Here is an 11,591-nt window from a genome sequence, read left to right as displayed (position 1 = left end):
CTACACTGTACAGAAGTGTGCTAGGCAAGCTAAACTTCATTGCCAGATGTTCAAGACCTGACATTGCTGTTAGCTGTAATTTGCTAAGCAGACAAGTTAACAATCCTACTGTTAAGGATTGGAAAGCTCTGAAACGCATAGCACGCTATTTGAAAGGCACTATGCATTACAGACTGAGATTTAACAATCAGAAGTCTGGTGGTCTTGAAATTTTTGCAGATGCAAGTTTTGGAAGTGACACTACAGACAGGAAAAATACGTCTGGAGTTTGCTACATGTACAATCAGGGTCTATTTGATTGGTCATGCAAGAAGCAAACAACAATTAGCTTAAGTACTTGTGAAGCTGAACTGAATGCACTGTCTTATTCACTTAAGGATTGTGAATGGTTGTTACAATTGTGCAAAGACATGAAAATTCCTGTCAAATGTCCAATCCAGGTTTACCAGGACAACAAAGCATGTTTGGCTTTGCTGAATTCGGAAGGTTGTAAGCAAAGCACAAAGCACTTGCAATTGAAGTTGCAACATGCTAGGGACCATATTCAGAAGGGACTCGTAACGGTGTCCTATATGCCAGGTAATGAAATTCCTGCTGATGTATTGTCCAAGATTGTATCAAGGGATCAACACTGTACCTATGTACAGAAGTTGGGTTTGTACTGATATTGTACGAACACGCTGCCCAGTGATGTTCACAGAAAGGGGGAGGATGTTAGTTTCTGCTCTCTTCACTGTGCAGCGAAGTGCTTGTCACAAGACAATGTTTACATTCCACAGTCAGAGTACTGTTGGGTTTTCCCACGGGAATGGGAAGCCGGATGTGACGTACACTGGTTTCCTGTTTTTCACTTTCTCTCGGTGTTCTTCGTTCCGAGGAGAAGGACGGTTGCTTCTCTGCTCCCGCAGAGGCAAGATGCATGTTTGTAATTTCTCAACATTGAACTGAAAATAAAGCAACGTTAGGCATGTGGCACGTACTGCTCATCATTCCGTTGTGCACAGGACTCTGCAAATACCCTGTACTTTTGGGGGATTCCTTCCAACTGCCTAGGATGTGTTAAAAAATTGGGCATATCAACTTGTATGGGCTGTGCCTCATTCAGTTTCTACCAACTCTTATAACTACTGCATCTCACTGTGCTGCTTTCAAGGCATAGGGTGCTATAACGTGGAAGGGGACAGAAAAGCATCTTGCATATGCAGAGTGCAACTTTCACTACTCTAGATCCAAGTCTGGGTTCTGTCCTGTGCTCAGATCCTGCTTGTAGGCACTGGGTTTGCCACTGTGAGAACAATACTGTGAGGTACGTAGGTTGGGCCGAGAGGCTGTAATTGGCTCAAGGTGACCATGTGGGCTTTAAGGAGAATCTGAGGTTTGAATCTGATATCTGAGTGTGTTAATCTGTGCATTGGGCAGGTGTACTTGTGGCAACGCAGAACTTACACAATGATCCTTGGTATCTGAATTGGAATGCTAAAAGCAGGCAACCTCTTGAAATTTCCACAGAGCAAAAAGCACTACAACTTGATTATTCGGTGCTTCCTTCTGTGGTGGTGGGGGGGGGGCTACAGAGTGATGTGTTTAGAAGCCTGGTTTTGTACCGTTTTCAGATAAAGCAAAATTTCATCACTAAACTGGCCAGGATGGGGAGGGGAAGGTTGCCATATTTCAAAAAGTAAAAACCAGGCCACTCTGAAAGTTCTTGAGCCTTTTATTTTTTAAACAAAAATGCCAAAAAACCTGCAATTTTTCAATTGGCTTGCCTAAGATCCAGGACAAAGTGCCACCTTTCATGAATTCCCTCTGAATGACAATTCCACTTTTGAAATCCTGGGAAAATATAGCAGCACTTAGGGAGGGTTTTAATTAGACCTTAATTTTAATACAAACTGCTGGCTTCCTTTGGTCACATGACTAAAGCTTAGATTGAAACAGGCAGTAAGGCAGCAGTCAGCCCTGCCATCACACACTATTTCCAGTAGCAGCAAGGATGAAGGTCAAAGGTATGCCAAATCAACGAGGGTACATTATGCAGAGTCTCCTATGTACTGCTTAGAGACAGTTGTAATTAAGTAGTATATAAATTGTCAATATAATAAATAGCAGCCACAGGAGCAGTCTGACAGCTATACACAGATGTTCTTAAAATAAGTAGAGCTTTGCCAATAAAGGTATTTAAAGATCCACCCCCCCAAAAAACATTCATTAGGTGGGGGAATCAGTGCAGTCAGGTACCCATTTTTGAGCTCCTGTGAAGCTCTGTTTTCAGTGGACCCTTTGAAGATGACACATGTTATTGTCATGATGTCAGCTGATGGACATGTGGGTGGCCCCTGTCAAAGTTGGCCTGCCAGGGCGAATGTCTATTGCACTGGCTGGATTCAGTTTTCTACCATTACTGTACATTAAGTCTTCTGAACAGTTTGTGGAATCTCCCTGCCCAACCATGACAAGAAAATAGCAGAAATTTAGCTACCTTTAGGAACACAGGGAAGGTTGTGGTTGTTTTGGCCAACATTTTTTTCCCCCTCCTGCAAGTATGTTAGACATAATGTCACCAAGTGTCTGGTTCCTCTGGGGAGGCTAATTACAGGTTTTGCCATTCTCAATTGCATACATTGTGATTGTCATTAAGGAAGGTCTCGGAGATGTGCCATATTTTTCTCCTGTTGACCAGCCACCTCCTGGTTTCCAGAATCTGAATCATAACAACACGCAAACAAAGGCCAAGCTATGTTTTCAAAAACCCTGCTTGGTGTTCAAAACTGGAGCTAAGGACGTAAACTCCAGCATGCTCCAGTTCTATATAGCTTTCTGGTATATGTATGTAGATAGAGGATACAGGCTCCAAATATTGCATCAGCAGAGGCTGCTGCTTTTCAAGACAGACTGCTGTACATACCTGTTGTTATGAAAGAAGGTGGAAAATCTGGCATCTGCACTGAGAGGGGAATGACCATAATTGGGACAGTGTTATTGGAGATGTTTCTAATGCTGTTGCAGATACCTCACAGTGAGTTCCAGGAACATGCTGCTAGATGTGCTGTCCATGGCCCCTTCTATACTCCTCATAAGTATTATAAGTCAGGCGATCTCATAATTGGTGGGGCTGTCTCTCAGATGATACTGTTTTTGGATTCATTTTCCTTCACTGAATACCCTACTCTTGATACTAGCTTTCCCATGTAAGGCTCTTTTGTTTTTCTCTATTATGCCAAAGGTTGTCACCTGAGGCTAAACTATCTGCAGCCTTAAAGGAATTGATAGCGCACATGTGAATGTTTATCAATAGACACTGGAGGGGCTGATGCACATAGTGTATTTCAGAGGACACTATTAATCATTTTTAAAATATCCATTCAACTACAAATGATTTGCTGAATCTCACATATAGTCTGATCATTCTAAAATGACTTTTAAACTCATGTCTTCTAATCCCAAAATGCCCAATATAATGCCTCAGGATTAGGGTGTAATAATGTATACAGACTATGATTTTCTATATATTGCAGTTCTATATCGTCCTGCAAGTTTGCAATCCTCTCAGCAGTCTATCAACTAATTCATATACAGTGGTACCTTGGTTCTCAAACTTAATCCATTCTGGGATTCTGTTTGACTCCCAAAACCATTTGGAAACCGAGGCGCAGCTTCCGATTGGTTGCAGAAGCTCTGTTGGATGTTCTGCTTTGGAAAAAACATTCAGGAAAACTGGAACACTTCCTTCCGGGTTTGCAATGTTTGGCTGCCGATTTGTTCGACAATTAAGCCATCTGAGAACCAATGTACGACTCTGTTATTGATGAAGCACAACAGTTACCAAGCCACTTTACTTTTTATTAAATTTCCTGGTGACATATCATCTAATTTTTTCCCCAGTGTTGTGACAAAGAATTACCGGCAGGTCCTGGCTTTGGGATTTGCTGTAAATGAGATTAATGAAAATCCCAAGATATTACCTAATGTTTCCTTGGGATTCCACATCATTGAGAGCTACTTCAGTCAGAAGCGGAACTACTATGTTGCAATGAAGTTGTTTTCTACACAGTACAGATTTGTCCCCAATTATACCTGTGATGTCCAGAACAACCTAATCAGAGTCATAGGAGGACTAGGTGCTAAAACATCCCACCATTTGGCTGCCATCTTGGACATCTACAAATTTCCACAGGTTTTTAGAACTGGGACAAATTATTTGTCTTTCCATTACCTTTCTGGGAGGGTGTCGTGTGGTTGCTTGTGCAGATGTATATTCCATTAAAACAAACGTAGCACAAACATTGAAATCTTAGCCAGTATTCAAAGAATTCTGGAAAGTAAAGTTGGGCAATTAGAAAAATTTCATAAATCATTTTTAAGTAGTAATGTAACTGTAAATGGATAAAGTGTAAGTTTCTCAGGGCTGAAACCAGTGCTGTTTTTCCAGAAAAAGAGGTGCCAGAACCCACCACGGATACTTCCCTTGCTCTCTATTAATGGCAGTGGTGCCTACCTTAGAGGAGCCAGAACTGAGATCTGGCTGAGAAGAAGCCCTGCTTTTGCTTTTAAATTTTTGTGATGTGCTTTTTATTCTTCCTTCTGTAAATCAATTTAATACTTATTTTGAGCAGCGTAGAATATTATTAAATATAAATAAATAAATAAATAAATAAATAAATAAAAAAAAAAATCCACGTCTCCTTAAATCCACTCCTTAAAGTATAGGGGAGCATTTTACATTGAATGAAGTCTCTGAGCAGTCTTCACAAGCAACTCACATCTTATATTAATTTTAAACAGAATGTTCAGTTTTCCATAAAATCACACAAACACATCTATAGGTTTACAAATCAATTTGTAAAACAACTTCCTGAATGTTTCCCCATTTTAGTTCACCTACGGTGATTTTGTCCCCATGCTGAAGGATCACTTTCATTCACTGCCTTTGTATCGGATGGCAACAACTGAAACCCATCAGTACAAGGCAATTGTCCAGCTACTTCTTCATTTCAAATGGATTTGGGTGGGTCTAATGACGATGAATGACGAAACAGGAGAATTATTTTTGAGCTATCTACTACCAATACTTTCTCAGAACAACATCTGTGCTGCCTTCACTGAGAAAATTCCTATAAATGCCTTTTTTGGTGACTTCTTAAATTTGCAAGAAAAGTGGAACAAAATATTTGCAGATGTTACAAAAAGTAAAGCCAACACTATTGTTGTCTATGGAGAAACTTTGACCATGATAACATTGAGAGGACTGCTGCATGAAGGAGAAGCTGAGTATGGTAAATCATTTGGTAAAGTGTGGATTATGGTAGCCCAGATGGACCTTGTAGCCATATCCATGCACAAGGACTGGGATATAGAAGCCTTCCATGGTGCCTTAGCCTTCACAGCCCACTCACAGGAGGTTCCAGGATTCCAAAATTTTCTTCATAAATCAAACCCTCATTTGATGAAGGGAGATGGCTTCATCCAACCATTCTGGGAGCAAGCATTTGGCTGTTCATTTTCAAATTCCCATGTTAATGGAGATGATGTGGACAATTGTACTGGAGAAGAGAGGCTGCAGAATCTTCCTGGGCCTTTCTTTGAAATGAGCACGACTGGCCATAGCTATAGTATCTACAATGCTGTACAGGCTATGGCAAATTCAGTACATGCCATGTACTCATCCATATTCAAATCTAAAGTCACGGTGGAAAGAAGGAAGCTACAGCTTAAAAATATGCAGCCATGGAAGGTAGTAGTTTTACAGCAATCTGCCTTCACCATGAGAGCACAAGATCTTAATGCAGCCTTCACCCATCTGATGTCTTCCAGATGTGTATACCATGACTCCCATCACTTTCAGTCTGCAGGGACAATGGTCAGAAATTATGGAAACTGTATTCTAAAACATTTGGAGGTCATCAGTTGGAGAAGGCTGTAAGTGTCAAGAGTATGTGATCTGTAGCCATTCCTCATGAAGTCTCAATGCTGTTGAATTTAATTGTGTAATTTGAAATTGACATTTGGACATCAGAAACCAATGGAATTTCTCTCATTTAAATTTCAACATATATGACCCTTTCCTGAATATTTCAAAACATCAAAATATGAACAACAACAAAGTAGTATGAGTGGAGCATCATTTCCCTACATAATAAAGATAAGAAAACATCATAAAAACATTTTAAAATGAAGAATTATAAAGTGCTGAAATCTTGGGAAGGCATGGTAGAAGAGATTTTTTTTCAACAAATGTCAAATGCATCAGAAGGGCTTGCTTTCCTTCTAAGGGAAGAGAATTCTGGGGAACTTTTGTCACAAATTTAAAAATGCATTTGTGATTCACAGGGTGTATTTAACCCTATGAACAAATATCCACCCACAAATCTAAATGAATGGGGTGGGTAGAGGAAATATCTTGGATACTAATGCAATTCCAACACTGATGTATTTTTCCATTCCACCTAGCTGCATCCTATTCTGAGGAGCATCTCATTTAACAACAGTGCAGGAGAAACTGTGCACTTGAATGAGAATGGAGAATTGACAATGGGGTTTGATATTACAAATCTGATTACTTTCCCCAATAAGTCATTTGTTAGAATGAAAGTTGGAAGAATGAATCCTTGGGCTCCTTCTGGCAAAGATTTGAGCATTAATGAAGATGCCATTGTGTGGCCTAGAAGTTTTAACCAGGTGGGACATCACTATAGTCTTTAGCTGCCATAAAATAAAAGGAGGGAGGGAGAGGAGAAACAATTGTTTGTAGCATCCTTAATAGGATGTTTCTATAGTCTTTATCTCAGCATGTATATATTGGCAAAATGTGAAGCTTTTTTTCTTTTTTCTTTACTTGCAAAGAAGTCCCACTGTGATGAATGGAGTGTGTATAGGATATTCCAATTTTCCTGCTGAAAATATAAACATTTCTCTGTACATTTTTAAAAGATATTATAACAATGATATGTGTTTTTAACTAATGCTGTGTTTATTTTATCAGTGACTTGTGACACAAAAAGACAAAGACAAGACATTTCATTTTTGTTTCCATTCTTCAAGTAGACTGCTTTTACTGGGAGCTTTTATTCAGACCCTGATACACCAGCTTTCATATTCAAGCCCATTCACACTTTGTTCTCTCTTCTTTTTGCAACTCACTTTATTTTATTTTTTTTAATAATAATTTTTACTAAGTTTTCCATTTAACAATCCAATCATATCACATTAATTATTCCAGATTATACCAATACATATTATAAAGTCCAAATATTTTGCCAAATTATAAATTTTTGTTGGGGGTTCCCATGCTTTGAGTTCAGTAGGGTCCAATCATCTCATATTTCTGCTGCTTTTAGTGTTCACCAGTCCCATCTTGCAATCTTCTTGTTCTTTTCCTTTTTCTTCTTAATAGCCTCTGAGTTGTTTCCACAGGTGAGTTAAAGTAAGCAATATTACGCTTCTGTGTGAACTTTGTAAGGCTCTCCCTTTTTTTAAAGCTGGTAAGACTTTTGTTTGCAATAAATCCTCACACGCTGATCCAAAAGTCCTCCTCAGGTGGCAGGGTGGCAGACGCCATCTTTCCCAGTTCCAATGAAATAAAATCTAGGTGTTTGCTCATTAATTTTCCCAGACAAGTTGCACCATAAATTAGTCTTTCCAGAGAAGAATTGCCAAGTCAAACTTAGAATACAAACATGATAACAGAGCAATGGCTTGCCTCCCCCTATGACTGTTAATCTTGCAACATAGTCTGTCTCATAATGGTGGATCCTGATTAAAAACTGCATCACAAGAGAGCCTTTTATTTTATTTTCAGATATTTCAAAAAACCAAAGCTTTAGTTGATATTTTTATTTCCACACAGTTTATTTTCCAATCTCACTTGCTATAGGTCGTATTGACGGTTCTTCTAGGGGAGTGGTTGTTAGGTAATATCATAATAAAGAAAAGAAAAAGTCCCCCCCCCCTTTTCCGTTCCGTTTCAGCATAGATGTTATTCTTTGGTGTTATCTTCTTTCCAGTCCAATCCATCACTCTTAACTTCTCATTGGCAGGCTTAATTAGCAGCTAACATACCCTTTTCTTCGCTCGAAGCATGTGCAAATCTTATATCCAATTTTTCATCTTAAGAAATGCAACTAGGGTCGCACTCGTAGACAGCGGCCAGGAGATCCGAGCTCGCTCGAGGGCTTTCCGTCCAGTGCCCTCACCCCTTCCTTCTTTCAAACTCGGGGGTCATTTATGGGCAACCACGAACAAGGCTGCATCTTCCCTTACACTGGGAAGAAAAACAGGAGGCTGATTTACTCCCATATCAGCCCCTTAATTACTTGTGTGAGCTGGAGAGATGGTATTGTTGGCCATCTTCCAAGGTGCCCCTAGCGGAGCCCTTTTTTTGCAACTTACTTTAACCCCCAATTTTCACATTAACTCCTTTTTTTCTCCACCCTCCACCTTTCTTTTCTCTACTCTCCCTTGCACACAAACAACCACACATTTCCCTGACTGCTCCTCTCTTCTATTCTGCAGCCTATGCTGATACATATGACTGTATCTTTAAGATGAATAGAGTCTGGAGAGCAAGCCTTTCAGTTAGCTAGTTCAGTAAGAGAAGGACAAGCTTTGGGTGTGTTGTGCATATGCATTCAATATACCCAAACAAACCTCTGCCATTGTTTAAAACAATGAAGTTCCTCTAAGTTATCTTCATCCCTACTTTATTCCAACTTCCTTTTTATGGAATCTAGTCTGACTAGGTTAATGAAGACAGGGAATGCTACCAGCACAGAAGGTACAAAGACTGGCTATCCCAGTTCAAGACACTGCTTAACACCTCATGAGCACCTGCACTAATATGACAGAATCCAAGGAGAATACTGTGAGGATAGTGATGTTATCATGCTATTTGATAAATATATATAAATATATATAAATATATATTCTCAATGCTAATTATTCACATTTCCTGAGTAGGTCATGCCCCTTTCACTCTGTAACGACATCTGTCAACCTGGTTACCAGAAGAAGAAAAAAGAGGGGGAGCCATTTTGCTGCTACGATTGTGCTCCATGTCCAAAAGGGAAGATGTCTCATGAGAAAGGTAGAATATGCAGCACTGAGAGTCGTCTAGCATTCTGCACCGTTGGGCACATCTAGTCAAGAGTATGGTAGCAATGGCACAAAGGTCCTCTTAGTTCAAGTGGTTTGTAGGTGGAGATAGTAGTTATTACTGGCCGAGAAATTATTTTCCTAGTATTCCTGGAAACTATCCTGATATCAACCAACTCAAAATAGTAGTTATGGGCACTTTTCACCATGGAACCAAAGAAATGAAAGAAATGCATCAGTGCACAATACTAGGGACCTTTCTTAAAGGGAAATAGTTTTTGAATTCATGGTGATGCTCACCACCAAAAGTGCCCAAGTGCTGCATTTGACCAGATAAATGAGCAGTGTCTTTTTCTGCAGCCCTTTTCTTTTCCTAGGCAGTTCAAGCTGTGAGGATATCTTAGAGTAAGTTGGAGGTGCCAGGTTGTGATGATGATTGTGGGGGCAAATGTTGAGTGTGTGATGTCAGGACATGGATGGGGGGGCTGGGTGCAGAGCTTACCTTGAAAGTTGTGCATTAACACAAGCACACACTTTTGTCTTAAAAGGAAGACATCATGATTTGATCTTTTTAAAGGGGAAACTTGAAAAATAGGAAATACTATTTTAAAAATAGGAAATACTATTCCAAAATGCAAATCTTACCTTCTTGGCTACAACTGCAAAAAGCAAGATCTGAAAATGTTTTTCATCTTTTTTTTTCAGATGCAGAATTTTGTACAATGTGCCCAAAAGATCATTATCCAAACAAGGAAAAAGATCACTGCATTCCAAAGCTAATAACCTTCTTGTCTTATAAGGACCCTTTAGGGATGAGTTTAGCTATTTTTGCACTTTTCTTTTCCTTGATCACTGCTCTAGTGCTAGGAGCCTTTATAATGCACCGTGACACTCCTATTGTCAAAGCCAACAACAGGAACCTCACCTACACCCTCCTCATCTCCCTCCTGCTCTGCTTCCCTTGTGCTTTGCTGTTTATTGGCCGTCCTGTGAAGGTGATGTGTCTCTTCCGTCAAGTTGCATTTGCCATGGTCTTCTCGGTGGCTGTCTCTTCCGTGTTAGCAAAAACCATTACGGTGGTTCTGGCTTTCATGGCCACCAAGCCAGGAAGTAGCATGAGGAAATGGGTAGGGAAAAAGGTGGCCAACTCCATTGTTCTTCTCTGCTCTCTTGTTCAAGGAATTATTTGTACCGTATGGCTGGCAATTAATCCTCCATTTCCAGATATTGACATGAATTCAGTGACTGAAGAAATTGTACTTGAATGTAATGAGGGCTCTGTGACTATGTTCCACTGTGTCCTGGGTTACATGGGCTTCCTGGCTATTGTGAGCTTCACTGTAGCTTTCCAGGCTAGAAAATTACCTGACTGTTTCAACGAAGCCAAACTAATCACTTTTAGCATGCTTGTGTTTTGCAGTGTTTGGTTATCCTTTTTTCCCACCTATCTGAGCACCAGAGGGAAATACATGGTTGCTGTGGAGATCTTCTCCATCTTAGCCTCCAGTGCTGGGCTGCTGGGTTGCATCTTCTTCCCTAAATGTTACATTATTTTGCTGAGGCCAGAACTGAACAAAAGAGATCACATAATAAAGAGAAATGTTCACTGATGCTTGTGGACATTCTGCAACCTTTAGAGTGGACCAAAGTTGCAGAGTTACTTTCCAACATGACTTCCACTCTCAGGCTTTTATATATTTGCAGTAGGAGATGACTAATGCATCTGCTTTGTAAAGTAGCTGACATAGATTATTCTAGTTCCACAGGGTTCCAGAATTATTTCTGGAACAATTTGATGTCCTCTGCTTTCCCTTCATCTGTCCTTGAAGCCAATTTCTGTTTTGTATTCAAGACCAGCCTTTATTGCAGTGGGATGAAACTGAATTGGAAAAAATGCTTATTCTTTTTTCCCCTCTGTCTGTCATGGTTTGGAAAATTTTACCCATGTGTTGCTTTGGAATATTGTATCTGATGAAATAAGTCAACTGGATCTGATAAGAGATAGCATCCTAATTGACATGTGATGATTTCATAAATCATCATTCCAATTGCCATACACAGTACAACTAAAAACCAGTGTTCTTGCAAGATATGGTAGCTAATCCAGCTCTAATTTTTTTAAAAATTGTAGTTGGCACCGGGAAAGAGGCCTAATGTCTACACTAGTTGGAAAGCATGTGTAAAACTATAATTATTAAACAGAGGTGCTCTTGTCCCTGGGATTTGTCGTTTCCATAGCACATTATAATGTTTGTCCTGCATATAAGGGAGCTTCCCCCTCACCTTCTCTTAATAAACATGACTCAGGAGCACTAGTTGCTTCTGAAGGGAAGTGTTTAAGGGTAATGATGTGAACACTGCACAGCCAATAGGGAAGTATGGGTGGGGGACTTGGCTTTCGAAGCCTGCTTCTCCTCCAACTCTTCCTCCATGTGAATTTGCAGTAGGCAGCCTCCGTCTCTCTTCAGATGCACTATGGTGTTGACAAGTCATCTGCTGAAGAT

This window comes from Podarcis vaucheri (genome assembly GCF_965113315.1).
Source record: "Podarcis vaucheri genome assembly, chromosome: 13".
NCBI classification, from domain to species: domain Eukaryota; kingdom Metazoa; phylum Chordata; class Lepidosauria; order Squamata; family Lacertidae; genus Podarcis; species Podarcis vaucheri.
The sequence above is the reverse complement of the archived record's forward strand: the minus strand, read 5'-3'. Positions refer to the sequence as shown.